Genomic DNA, 14,474 nt, shown 5'->3' on the forward strand with positions numbered 1-14,474 from the left:
TTCATTAATAAAATTTGAGAACAGTAAGTCATGTTTCTGCCTTACTTGATTTGTAGTTACTGTGAATTTTGTGACGCCGTAGCAAAGATTTAAACAATATTCAGTTCTATGGACACATTTTTTCGACAATTGAGTGTCTACAATAATGAAGTGCATTAACAAGCTAAATGGGAGGCCTGCGGGGGTAACAAAAGATATGCCAATTCATTTATTGCACGTTTCTCCTCAGGCTTTCATCTGAAATAAACTGGTTCTGAGGAAACCTGAGCTAGAAAGACGGGTTCAGAAAAAGAATGGATGAACATCTGAACTTTGCCATGCTCACCCATAATGTATTTAAGGTCAGGCAGTAAGTTTTTAAAAAATACCAGAAAAATGGCGGAGTCATCCAAACTAACCATGTTGCTTAAATGGTACTTAGGCTGGCAGATTGATGCCAGCAACCATATGCACCTGCACTTCAGAACAGGCAATCCACCTGAAGCTAAGCATGTTTGGGCCCGGCCAGCACTTGGATTGGAGACCATCTAGGAAATGCTTGGACTGCTGCGGGAGGAGATGTTGGTGAGGTGCTTACTGTGTGGTCTGAATGTGGATCTCAATGCCCCATGTAGGGACAGGGACACTGTGCTCTCTTCAGTTGAGACATAATACCAATATCTTGATTCTCTGTGGTCATGACAGATTCCTGGGAATCATTCTTAAAAAGGTTGGTTGTTTCTTGATGGCCTGGCTAAATTGTCATTCTGACCTCATTATCTTACCCCCTCTCTACTTAGCTAACTATATTTGTCACTCCTTTGTTACCTAATTGGTAACGTTGCCATCTCATCATCGAGGTGCACGCTGGTGGTGACTGAAATGGCTACCCCACTGTCTATATAAATTGCTCTGAGTACGTTAGAAAAGAACCATCTAAATGTATTATTAATATTATTAAGAGGCCTTAGCCCAGTTAAAACGCCAAGGACATGAAGGAAAGCCGTAATTGAGGTAATAATTGACCCTTTGCTTTTTCTTTCACTTTTTGTTTAACATAATTCTAGACAAAGACAAAAGAAGGAAACAAACGTACGCTCTTACAAATAATCAGCTGGTTCTGGGAAGGCAGTACTCAGTATGAAACTGACTTTCATTTGACAAGTAACTGAACAAGGTTCCCTTATCCCGAATGGCAACATCTGCAGGTGTCATAGAAAGTCACGTTTTAAGTCAGTGCTAGCATCGACCAGAGTATGCAAAACATGTGGCTTATCAGGATAGCACTGCTGTCTCTCAGTGCCAACTTGTGGGTTCAAAAAATTCCACCCAGAAGAAAGACCAGTCATGGCTGCTCTTTAGTTTTCTTCTATTGTAAAGATACGTAGCCCCCCCAAAAAATGTGAAGCATAAAAGTGAATGTACTTGGGCTATCCTTGCAGGCAGAATATTTTTTTTTACTCCATCTTAGTCCCAAAGTCCTTTATATACAGTAAATAGTCAGCAGACACAAAATGTGTTTATCTTCCATCTCCCAGTACAGCAACACTGGCAGTGTTAAATGAACTCTTGTAGTGTTAAGGTAACCCTTAAAAGTGTATGTATGGAAACTTTGTTTTCACACGTACACTTTGAGTGTTTATTTAACACTGGCAATTTTGCTGTGAAGTGGATGCTGTATCACCCTGGCAGCAGTGCCACCAACCCCAGAAAAAAAGAACTAAATTTGATGCCGTAATCCTGCAATCGCATCTTTTAAATCCAGGTAATGTACATTTTTAACTTTATTAGGAGTGATACAACTTTTTCCGGATTGATTTTGCATCCTATATAAACATGGCATGAATTGGAAATACAGTGCCTCCTGCATTTACTAACATCCATTGTTAATTAGAGGAACTTCAGACTTTTTGCTAACAATGAGTTTAAGGCCACTTCTGCTCCTAACTAATTCATTCATGCCAGGCTTGACTGCAGAGTTAGGCAGGGCTTTCACAGATCTCTAATCAAACCAGACAAAATGATCAAAACAGGGTAACTTTTCAAGGTCTAGCCACTATAAGGAATGAAATGTTGAATTTCAAAAAACGTTTTCTGCAAAATAGAACAATTTTATCTGTTGAAAACTAAAGTATCTTTCTTAATTTTACAAGGCCATTCCGGGTTTGACTCCAACCTCTAGCAGCCACATGATTTCTATTTTCAGATTTGCTGATCAGTACAATGCTATTTCTGAAACTGAATGTAACTGGAGATTAATTTTCAGTGGTTTAAAAGGTGTGAGACTGATGACAATGTCCTTTTTAATGCAGTGCATAGGTACCGCTACCTACAGCAAAACAATGAGATGATCTACCAAGTTGTGATTGTCACATTGATAGCCTAACCCTTTCTAGTTCATCACTTCGGGCTGATGCATTCCTTCTACTTCTTCACCAAAAAAACATTTCAGCCCTCCATCTCAAATGTCATAAACTCATCCAGATTTTAGACATTGGGGTCTCGATCTCTGCTCTGAGTGACTGTAATAGCTGTTGTATTCCATTGTCTCTCATCTCTTATTTTAAAGATGTATTTTTGGGATTCTTCTGTCAAAGTGCTCAAATATGTGTTTTCCTTTTCCAAATCTTCTGTAAAATATTTCTTGTGAATACAGATTACTTCTATGAAATTTTACTTCACTTTCTGATTGCCATCTTCCTGAATGCTGTCAAAGAGCTTAGCTGTGTTGGAATAATTGATGAGAAATCACACAGATGTGTTGCTCATTCTCTGCCACTCCTATTCATTCCTGCTTTTTGAAACACTTTTGCAGTGCAAAGCATTAGCAGCAAAGCAAGAACAGGCTAGTTAGACAGTGGATGTCTCTTTTCAGACTAAACACCACAATAACAGCATACGATTGACTTGAGACTACTAAAACAGGAATTTCATAGAATGACTAAGCTTCGTCATGGTGAAACATCTGCCTTCTGACCTAACAACTGTGTCTCAAGGTAGGCTACTGCCAGAACCTTCTGATGCCATGCCTGGTGACTGCTGAGTGTTCATCCCATGTCTCTCAAACACTGTAATAGAGTCATGTGTGACATGAGTAAAGGTTTATTAGAAAATGCCTGCAGCTTCTCTGCTAAACTCTCATTTCATGGGCTTGGCCCACAACAAAAATACTGTATGTAATTTTCCAAGCCCAAATCAGTGACCTGGCCCTGCCATGGTTGTAGCATGCTCCCCTTTCTAAGAAATTTTCTTCTGCCCTTTTTATGTCAGTTCTCTTTGTCTTATTATAGGTGGTGCCTATACACTTACACACCACACCACTATAATACATCTGTTTGTGTAATTCTCTGGAACAGTTACAGTTGAAATGATACACTTTTGATTAAGACTGATGTGGAAGTTTGAAGGTTTACAGTCCAAACACTGTTATCTACAGCAAATGTGTTATGTTGAGTAATTCTCCATTCTAAGACACATTATGTATGAAGTGTATGCCACTATCCTCCACTTTTCTATGGTTGGCTCATTAGGAATCTCCCAGTGAATGCCATATTGATTGAGCTGGCTATGTCTGGTCCATCATCTCATTGCTAGGGGCTCCGCCCTCTTCACCCTCATCCAGGTTCCTCACCCTGCCTTCTACCATTTTAGTGATATTTTGCAATATACTTTTGACCCCTGATGCCAACCCAGCCTGCCAACATTTAATCTACAGGAGACTGCTTCTTATGTAGTCCAATCTTTGTCAGGTCCAAACCCAGCAGCCGGTAGAGGACCTTGCTAGGGGAGTTTTATTTGGCTGCATTTTGTGCAGTCTAACACCGTTTTTTGGGAGTGGTTATCTCAGGCTACTAGTGAACACTTGACGTTAGTTATGTTACTTCAAGGACGCACACAATGGCCACCTCCTGAAATCTATCAAATGGACTGCTTGGAAACAGAGACACAAAGAACTATAGCAAGGTTACCTTGACAAACTGCCTCCTGTAGTAACTGAGCTAGAAATTCATCAGGCGGACATCTAGACGAAAATGCCTTTTCAAGATGTATTATTATTTTAAAATTCCTCAGCTGCATAAAATAATCATAGGCAGTCATTTTATAAACATAGGTCCCCAAATACTTGGACTGGTCTATCTTAGAATCTTTACACCAACCCATCGGTGTCTTATTTGAATACGTGGCTGAAGAAAATGATATTTGCCACCTGGAGTTACTGTTCGTGTTTCTCTCTGGCCCAGTGCTGGACAAAGCCTATATGTAGGCCTATGTCTACTCACGATGTCCAGACCGCATGTTATGGTGTGAAATGTTGCAGATTTTGTATGTCTTTGTTTGTAACTTATAGCGCTAATGTCTATCATTGATAAGAACAGAAATGGTTAGATGGTTATGTACCCTAACCCCTTTTAGGAATGTCTCTTTGTAATTTTACGACAGGGTTGGGGGAAGTACCTCAAACAAGTTTGGCAAATGTTTCTCTGCAGAACTCTCTCAACTCCTACAGGAAAGCCAGACTGCCTAGCTGGCAAGTATCACCTTAACAAATGGTTTTGAGGGCAGGTGTGAAGGTGTTCTCTGCCCCATTGGCCTGAAGTATGGCTATTTGTGATTGGCTTGTATCAGAAGCCTTTAAGTACCATGACTCCCTATTGGCTGTAGGGGTTGGACAGAAAATCTATACATTTGCATGCTTTATCCACTTACCAACTGATAAAGGAGCATTTCACACCATGAACTGAAAAGGACAACACAATGAAGAACACAGCTCGACAGCCATATTGAGACAGGCATGTGCCCTGTTCTAAAGAGAGCTGACCAAAAATGAGGACTTAACTAGAGACATTTAAGAAACTAAGAAGTCTATGTGCCGCCTGAAACTACAGTATACTTCAGCATTTATCAGGTTGTATGGTTGCCAATATTCAAATGTTCTTTGCATGTTGTTATTATTTATGAATATTATCAATAATACATTATTCAAATTGTACCTTAACTGCTGCTTGTCTTTTACTACACCTAATTGCCTGAGGTTATAAATGTAGAAGGGAAGGTGGGGAGAAATTATATGGTACAATACCTTATAAACAGTGGTAAGTCTGTGAGATTTGAGGCATTCTGACAAAGGCTACATATTAATAATTCAAAAGGGGAAAATAGAGTAATATATCACTCTAAATAGACAAAACACAGCGCACCCCTTGAGTGACCAAAATGGTGCTCCTTGATGTTCCAAAACATGGAAATGGGGAGACTAGAACAGAAGGCTTCAGAGCACATGCCAGTTAAGTTACATAAATGCCCTCAGTGTCCATAGTGCATTCAGTATTATAAGACTTTGAGGATGGGGGATGGTGGGGTTTGTCCTCAGTGTCTCGAGCACACACCCCTTGAGTTCCCAAAGTGGCACAACTTGCTTTGTGGGAGGTGGTTGGTTTGTTTAGTGGATTCTGGATATCCACCATTTGAGTTACATAAATGACACCCCTCAACATCCATAGTGCGCATTTAGTGTTAATAGACTTCGAGGACGGACTGTGGTCGTCACCCATAGTGTCCAGAGCTCCCACTGCTTGAGTTATGTAGGTAGCGTCTCTCGGTATCCAAAGCATGCACCCCTTAACTTTCATAAACAACGCCTTTGACAGCCATCTATGTCAATTAATAGATTAACTTGCTCAGCGCAGACCGCACTTTGGATTTTCTTATTTATCACTGTGGCTATAATATCTGTTGATTGTTGCTAATGGACTAACTAGCCAATTCATTCTCTTCTTGGATTCCATTTTTAATTTTGCTTAAGTGGCCTACTAATGATATGTAATATGGCCTCACAATAGAGGATCAAAATGGCTTCAGCACAGACTGACCACAGTACCAGACCCAACGCCAATGCTTAGTTGACTCACCTCCAGGACAGGGCATTTACAGACTGCATACTGAAAGGACAAGAAAAGAAGGGCGCTAGCTTACTCAGTTCTACAAGAGACTGTGAAGGGGACAGACCACTCCAGGTTTCAGTGTCATTTTGTTTCCTTGTACTAAACATTTAAGGCCTATAGTGTGTTTAACTATTCTTTAAATAACACTGGATAGCACAATTTTATTCAGTTTTACTTCCTGAAAAAACTTTGGTGATTATAATAAACGGCTTTAAGTTGAACACAAATATAATTTCGGTTTGTTAACATCACGTAGGAATCTGGACAAACTTGTAATTACATTTTGTTGGATATAGTGTGTTTAATCTCTTAATGACCTCAACACATTGAGCTGAAATGTTTTCCTGCTAATGTCCATTCGTGTTCTGCATCTGATACTTCTTATTTCAGTGTCCAAGAATAGTCTGCAGGCATCGATGGATCTCACTTGCCCTGATATGGCTTTTCCATTCTTGCAATGTCCTGGTAAAATGTTTCGCCGTATTTGTCGCTGACTGTACCAAGATTAGCAGAGAAGAGGTCCAAATGTGAATGCAGAGAGTGAATCTTTAGTGACATGTTTCACTTACTGGGTTTGTGTGCTTGAAACATGTCAACATTCTGAATGTACTTTGGTGGTTTGTAGTTGCCAGAAAATTCTCAGCAGTGTCCGTGAATGATTTCCATGTGATTTCCCTCATCCCCACTTGCAGAACTTCAAACCGCTTGTTTTTGATGACATATCTGATTTTTGGTCTAACAACAATGCCTTCCTTAATCTTGACGTCAGTAGACATTCATGTCGAACATCGAAATCCTTTACCTTCCTTGTTCATCACTTTCATTAAATGTTCAATCAATCCAAGTTTTATATGAAAAAGAAACAAAAATATCTTGGATGGGTTGACAAGTGGTTTATGTTCCACATGTCTGTACCCTGGAACCAGTTGCTTATGGAGCGGCCAGTTCCTTTTAATGTAGTGAGGCTCCCACTTTCATTTAGAAATGAAGCAACAGACACTCCTAGTACACTACACCTAGTAACACTACTTCTAAAAACCCATAAAGATGTTCCAGCTGTAGTTGTTCTGTATACAGTATGTATGCTTATAATATGAGAGAAAGTCACAAAGATAGACCAAGCTTGTGTGCGTTCATCTATTTGTGTCAATGTTTTGTAATAAAATTGGAAGTTAAGTAAAGCCATGCCACCTTCTGCTTTAGGTCATTGTAGGGTCGCTTTTTGGATGCGTGGATGTTTCAAATTCCAAATAAATTAGGTTATGATTGAATCAAATTTCCTACAAAATGACTTATTAATGTATATGGGGATGCTTTGGAATAGAAAAAGAAGCTTGGGAAGGATATTCATCTTGACAATGTTGATTCTCCCTGCTAAAGTGAGATGGAGGGAGACTAACTATGCACGTCTTGTTTAGGGTTTTCCATGCAGACAGCAACATTTGTTTGAAAGTGAGCTTTATATTTACTTATGATGTTTACCCCTAGGTATTTAAACTGATCTGCAATGATAAAATGGAAGGTGTCCAATCTAATGTTGTATGCTAGAGAGTTCACTGGAAAAAGCACACTTTTATTCAAATTAATTTTGAGCCCGGATATCTTTTGAAATTCTGCTAGTACTGTTAGGATTGCAAGCATAGAATTTTCTGGGTCTGGTATATATAGTACCATATAATCCACATATAGTGATATGTTCTATTCAAGTCCTTCTCTGATAATCCTCTTTATCTCTCATGCATTTCAAAGATGAATAGCCAATGGCTCAATGGGGATTGCAAAGAGCAGTGGTGACAGGGTAGAAAAAAAAAATCTAATGAGCGACCATTCTGTAATTGAAAACTTCTTGTTAATACAGAGACCAAGGGAGAATGGTTACATTTGTTCAGGGAAGGCCTCACATACTCAAATACCAGCTCTTCTTAACAGTGTTGTGCAGAACGGCATCTCTGAAAAAACAACACATCGGACTTTGAAATGGGATACAGCAGCAGATGATACTCCTGTCAGCTAAGAACATGAAGATGAGTTTTCACTGGGTATGTGATCACCAGGACTGGATGATTGAAGAGTGGAAAAATGTTGCCTTGTCTGACTAATCTTAGTTTTCACTGAAACACGCTGGTGGTCAGAATTTGCATTATATATGATTAAGCAGTGGCCTCATCCAGACATTTTGTCAATAATACATATGACATTTGAATGGCACAGAAGACATAAGCATTGTTGTTGACCAAGTGCATCCTTTTATAGTCACAGTCTTTAACAACAGGCTGTTCTGTGTGTGTACAGAGCTTATAATGTATATGTGTATATATGGTGATGAATGGCAAGGACAGCCTGTTGTTCTGGCCAGGCTGAATCCTGTCTCCTTACCTGGCGGGGAGGCTGGGATACTGAATAAACAGGGTGTGACAGCCTCTCAAGAGTGCGTGCTACCCTGATACTTTGGGTGGCAGCATTCCTGGACTGGTTTACCCATTCATGTGCTCACAGGTCATCCTGGCAGTGTATCCAATGGGTACTATCCAGGGGAGCTGTCTTTACTTTGTGTGGCTCCGACCTGACCTGGGAGTGCTTCCTTCTTGTAATGTCCTAACACCAGGAAGTACTCCTGGGTCTTGTATAAATTTGGACACCTCCATTGGCTCGGAGAGTTAGAGTCAAGAGGACAAGAAAAGAAAGGAAAAGCAAAGATAAAGCGTGAGACTGTAGAGTTTGAAGAGCCTGTGAAAAGCTCTCTTGCTTTCACCCAGAATTGAACTGCACCAGTTGTGTCAGAGGTTTGGGACTTGGTCTATATGTATACAGTATGTTGCATTCAGGTTGACATATTAATGCAATGATTGACACTACCATTTTATGGGTGCCTTGCACTGGGATTATATCCTGCACTGAGGAGTCTGCATATTCTCCCCACATGTGTAGGTTGTTCTCCAGGTACCCTGGTTTCTCCTCCTTTATCTCCAAAGATGTGCCCCTTATGTTAACTGGCAACTCTAAATTGGCTCAAATGTGTGTGGGCCCAGCACTGGACTGGCTCAATGTCCAGAGCTGTTGTCTGCCTGTGTGCTCTCCAGCACCCTTTGAGAATAAGATGTTATGATAACGTTTAGAGTTTGCCACCGTCTGAAAATGACTGCAATTCCCAAGACAGTTAAATGTTATGTTCTCTTCAGTTGTATCGAACCACCGTCACTAGTCTTTGAGAAATGTGCAAGTAAGAAATTCATTGTAAAGCCAAAGATACACAGAAATGGCTTTAAAAAAACAATGTTAATGTCATGGAGTGGCCAAGTCAGAGACCATATCTCAGTCCAAGTGAGAATTTGTGTGTGGACTTGAGAAAAGCTGTTCACTCACAATCCTCATGGAACCTGACAGAGCTCGAGCAGATTGGCCAGATGTACAAAGCTGATAAAGACCTGTGCAGGCAGACTTGGGGTTGTCTTGGCTGCCAAAGGTACAGCTACTGAATCCTGATGTGAAAAATGATGTGATCAATTATCCTATGTTTTATATTTGCAATTCATTTAGAGCACTTTGCAAGTGGCCTGCTTAATAACACCGCTATCTTCACATAAAGAGAAGTGTCCATTTCCTTCTAACAGTACAAAGGCGTGTCTGTACATTGCAAAATATGCAGTTGTGTCCTCACCAGTTGCACCAGGCGGACTGGACTTACGTCACAGGTACTGAAGTTTCTCCCCCTCCTGCTCTCTAGCTCTCTATCCAGCACATGACATGGGCCTGCTATCACACAACAAATCAGTAAGGACACGTTGCAGCTCTACACCAAATTATTTTTACACAATTAAAGGCTAAACCCACTATAAAACAGGTAAACATTTACTGGAAAATAAAAGTCAGAATGCTTCAGGACGGCCATCAGCTCAAACATCGACTTCTCAGTTAAAACTAATAGACATGAAACACAAAGCTTGTATTTAGGCATGAGATGTGAGAGAAAAAAAACCCAAAGAAAAGCAATATGAGCAGTGAGAGATAAGTATAAAATTATTTTTTAACCTTACCTGGCTCCTTCTGTATGGGAACTGCTAATTAATATCCAGTTATAAAAAACATGAAGAGCCTGTCAGCCTTTTGGGTACACCTTCTAAGTGAGAAGAATTGAAAGGAGACTTCACGCATAAAATGTGCCTTATAGCAAACTGTCGTTCTGGCAGAGCTCTGCAGCTTCCAGAACAGAGAGGGACTTACAGGAATATGAAAGTGAAACTAAGAGCAGCATGAAGCCAAGTCATGTACACCCGCAGTAAAGAGAAGTCGGCTCAGTTCTTTTTGTCTTACTGCTCGCGTGCTGTTATTCTGCTGGTAATAATTAGACCATCTGAAGTGATTTATTACGTGCAAACTTAAACCCCTGTTTCACATCAGAGAGAAACTTCACTAAAAGGAAAAGTAATTCTGTTTTTTTTTTCACTTCATGTTTAAGCTAAATGGGAAGTCAAATGTTTTTGTTTAAAATAAAAAAAATCTCTCATGCTAAGCAGAAGAAGTAGCACAGTGGGTGCAGTAATTATTTCTGTTCCAGTCACACAAGTGTGATTGCCATCTTAGCCAAATGTCTGTGTAGAAATAGTGTATTCTCCCTGTGTCTGAGTGGGCTTCTTTCATGAATTCAGATTCCTCTCACGAATCAGCAGAGCCAGCTCCAGAATTTTTGCTGCCCTAGTTGAAGTTGTAAATGACACTGGAGCTTATGTTGAGCGGATCAGACACAAGGCAGGAACCAAGCCTGAATTAGTGGCCACTCATGTTAAAGATTTAGAATCACAAACTCAGCTAAAATGCACGCCTTTTGGATAAGGGTGGATTGACAGAGGGCGGCACGGTGGTAGCACTGCTGCCTCGAAGTTAGGAGACCTGGGCTTGCTTCCCGGGTCCTCCATGTGCGGAGTTTGCATGTTCTCTGCATGTCTGCGTGGGTTTCCTCCAGGTGCTCCGGTTTCCTCCCACAGTCCAAAGACATGCAGGTTAGGTGCATTGGCAATCCAAAATTGTCCCTAGTGTGTGTTTGGTGTGTGTGTGTGTGTGCCCTGCGGTGGACTGGCACCCTGCTCAGGGTTTGTTTCCTGCCTTGCAGACCCCCGTGACGCTGTAGTTAGGATATAGCGGGTTGGATAATGGATGGATGGAGGAATGACAGAATACACGGGGAAGCACCACAATCAGACAGAGAGAACATGCAACTCACACAGGCAACAGCTGGGCATAGGACTGGAATCCAGGATGCTGGATCTGTGAGGCGGTGGCACTAACAATGCTGTACATCCTTTCTGTGACACACTAACATCCAATAAATTATTCAGCAGATGTGTGTGAAGAAACATTACGGAGTGGTCTTCCCTCATGAATTCAAATGCCTCTCATGAATCAGCAGAGCCAGTTCCGGCATTTTTGCTGCCCTAGTTGAAATTGTAAATGGCACTTCATGTCCTTCGGATGAAACGTAAAACTGAGATCCTGAATCTCTGTGATCATCGGGGCGTCTTAACGCATGGACACGCTGGGCAGTTGCCTGGGGGCCTCCCCGAGCATAGCGGCCCCCGTGCTAATCTATGTATGTCACTTGCTGCCAATAAATAAATACTATATTATACTAAACTATAAATATGTATTATTATGTTATAAGTGGACATTGGCATTCACCTCTGATTTAGTATCACAGTCACCTCTGAATCCACACGTGCATGTACGTGCACGGATCTCACACACTACATAACGTAAAAGCTTATATGTTAACATCACTTCAACTCAATTCTCTGCAAAGACATTTCACAAATGTTTGTTTTGAGCACTTAATTAGTAATAAATAATTCACAGTACTGCGGTGGGTTGGCACCCTGCCCAGGATTGGTCCCTGCCTTGTTCCCTGTGTTGGCTGGGATTGGCTCCAGCAGACCCCCGTGACACGGTGTGTTCGGATTCAGCGGGTTGGAAAATGGATGGATGGATAATTCACAGTAATTTCATACTGTGCCATCTCCGTTTGTATGGTTTACCAACTGAGTATCATTTAGATGTTGAAATTTTTATGTTTGTCAAGACTCATGTTATATTGTTCAAATGTTTATGTTGATTAATCTTTGCTGTACGGCATGTTTTTTAATCTTGGAAGTACCAATACAGTAAATATATGTTTAATTTTATCTGCCATTTACATTTTTATTCCTGTGAGTGGTTATGTAGGTAGGGGCCCCAGTGCACTGCTTTTGCCGTGGTGCCTAAAATGCTGTTAAGACAGCCCTGGTGGTCATAAAAGATCACTGGGCATCTTTTGTAAAGAGTAGGGTGTTTCTTGATGTTCTGGCTAAATCGTCCATCACTGCTTGGCCATTCTGGCCTCCTTATCATGCCCCCATCTCTAATTGGCTGACTATTTCTCTTACCTCTTTGCCACCCAATAGTTAAATGTGGTGAGCATACTGGTACAAAATGGCTGCCGTCACATCGTACGGGTGGATGCTGCACATTGGGGGCAGTTGAAGTGGCTCCACCCTCTCTAGGTAAAGCGTGTCTTGAAAAGTATTATATAAATGCAATGCGTTCTTCTTCCACCAACCCCTTTGTGATGAATGGAGTCATATGCTCTAGAGGGGTGCTATTTAACCAAACAAGTAGTCTGTATTGATTGCCTTTATTTATTCATCTACGTATTTTAACATTTGGGCTTCTGTGGAACATTAGAACAATTTAAATGTGAAGAGATCATTTGGCTCAACAAAGCTAACCATTCTTATCAGCTTAATTCTTCTAAAGTAGCATCAAATCTAGTTTTGGAAGTCTCGAAAATCCCATGCACTTTATGATGATGGTGACAATCTAGTTATTATCTTTCCAAGGCAGCTCAATAACATATACATGTTATTTAGATTAATATCATGAATTGACAAATTTAACATCACACAATTCAAGAAGTTGAAGTATAATGGTTATCTTTAAGTAGGAATCTTTGACCACAATTCCTATTCACTGTATATATGCAAATAATGCTGTATAACTATCCAATCAATGCACGGCACTCACCGAGTCTTTTCCAGCGAGAGATGGACTATAAAGAGCTGTTTTTATGTTCCAAGAGAAAATGTCATTCGTGGTGCTGAACAACAGAGAACCATATTTACCAAATTTTAACACAAACCTTAATATAAGCCCATTTGGGAGATGATTATAGTTTGAATTAAATCATCCTTTAACAATGCATTCAAGAGCTGCACTCCTGTTGCCGTTTTGATCATCTCATTTTATTTTTCTCATGTCTGTGTCTTCTACACATTTGAGGATTATTGTCATAATCATTATTGCTGTTGTTCATGTTATTTGTTGGATGGGCGTACTTCATCAGACGTTAAGACCAAACATCATTGGTATGTGAAAATAAAGTTAAACAATGAAATCGGAAAGTCCTTTTGAGTCAGAGTGTTCGTTTGTTTGTATTGTTTCAAAAAAATGCGACAGGCTAGTTCACCTTAACATATTGGCACTTTACCGGTTTTCTCTTGCAAGGTACATGTAAATGTAAGGAAATTGGCAATGGCCCTGGGGGCGCCCCTGTTTGTGAGACAATAAGTCACAGCTAAGCCTTGCCTTCTTGGGAGTTCTGGCCTCTCGTAAGAATTACATGTTTATTCTGTTATCACATCTTAGAGCTGTGCGGAAAGTGATTCACAATATGCCCTGTAATAGTGTGTAACAGGCCATAACATCTTCAGACCTCTAACTTAGGGTTTCAGGGCTGGAGCTTATTTTGAGAGGATCAGACGCAAGGCAGGAACCAAATCTGAATTAGTCCCCACTCATGTTAAAAATTTAGAATCACCAACTCAGCTAAAATGCACATCTTTTGGATGAGGGAGGATTGACACAATACACAGGGAAGCACTACAATCAGACAGGAAGAACATGCAACTCACACAGGCAACAACTGGGCATAGGACTTGAATCCAGGACGCTGGATCTGCGAGACAGTGGCACTAACAATGCTGCACATCCTTTCTGTGACACAGTAACAGTGAGGACTTTCATCCAAAAATGTATTCAGCAGGGCAGCACAGTGGGTAGTGCTGGAGTAAGGAGACCTGGGTTTGTTTCCTGGGTACTCCCTGTGTGGAGTTTGCATGTTCTCCCTGTGTCTGCGCTGGTTTTCCTCTGGGTGCTCCGTTTTCCTCCCACAGTCCAAATACATGCAGGTTAGGTGCATTGGCGATCCTAAATTGTCCCTAGTGTGTGCTTGGTGTGTGTGTGTGTCCTGCCCTGTGCTCATTTTTTCTCATTTAAAAAGCCAGATCTATCTATTTATCTATCTATCTATCTATCTATCTATCTATCTATCTATCTATCTATCTATCTATCTATCTATCTATCTATTTGTGTTATCTAATAGCTTTTGTCTTTATCTATTTCAAACTGCTACATAAATTCTGCTCTATTTTAATTCTACAGAAAAAAATAAATATTGTAAAACATAAATGTTTTTATTTATTTCAAGCATTGCCTCCTGAAAGGTCTTACCTTACTTGACCAGAAGGC

At 40.5% G+C, this 14,474-nt stretch overlaps 1 protein-coding gene across 2 annotated transcripts in view; it reads right to left on the bottom strand.

The window, feature by feature from the left end:
- The window catches only part of socs1a (suppressor of cytokine signaling 1a), a 43,812-nt gene extending 33,690 nt beyond the window's left edge, over positions 1-10,122 (bottom strand). Inside the window, exon 1 of one of the 2 annotated variants that reach the window (XR_005636187.1) lies at positions 9,956-10,122. The gene's annotated coding sequence lies outside the window, so the exon portion shown is untranslated. The remainder of the gene's footprint in view (positions 1-9,955) is intronic. The other variant, XM_039774995.1, reaches the window with a different exon arrangement.
- Positions 10,123-14,474: the final 4,352 nt, after the last annotated feature.

This window comes from Polypterus senegalus, chromosome 13, assembly GCF_016835505.1.
Source record: "Polypterus senegalus isolate Bchr_013 chromosome 13, ASM1683550v1, whole genome shotgun sequence".
Taxonomy (NCBI): domain Eukaryota; kingdom Metazoa; phylum Chordata; class Cladistia; order Polypteriformes; family Polypteridae; genus Polypterus; species Polypterus senegalus.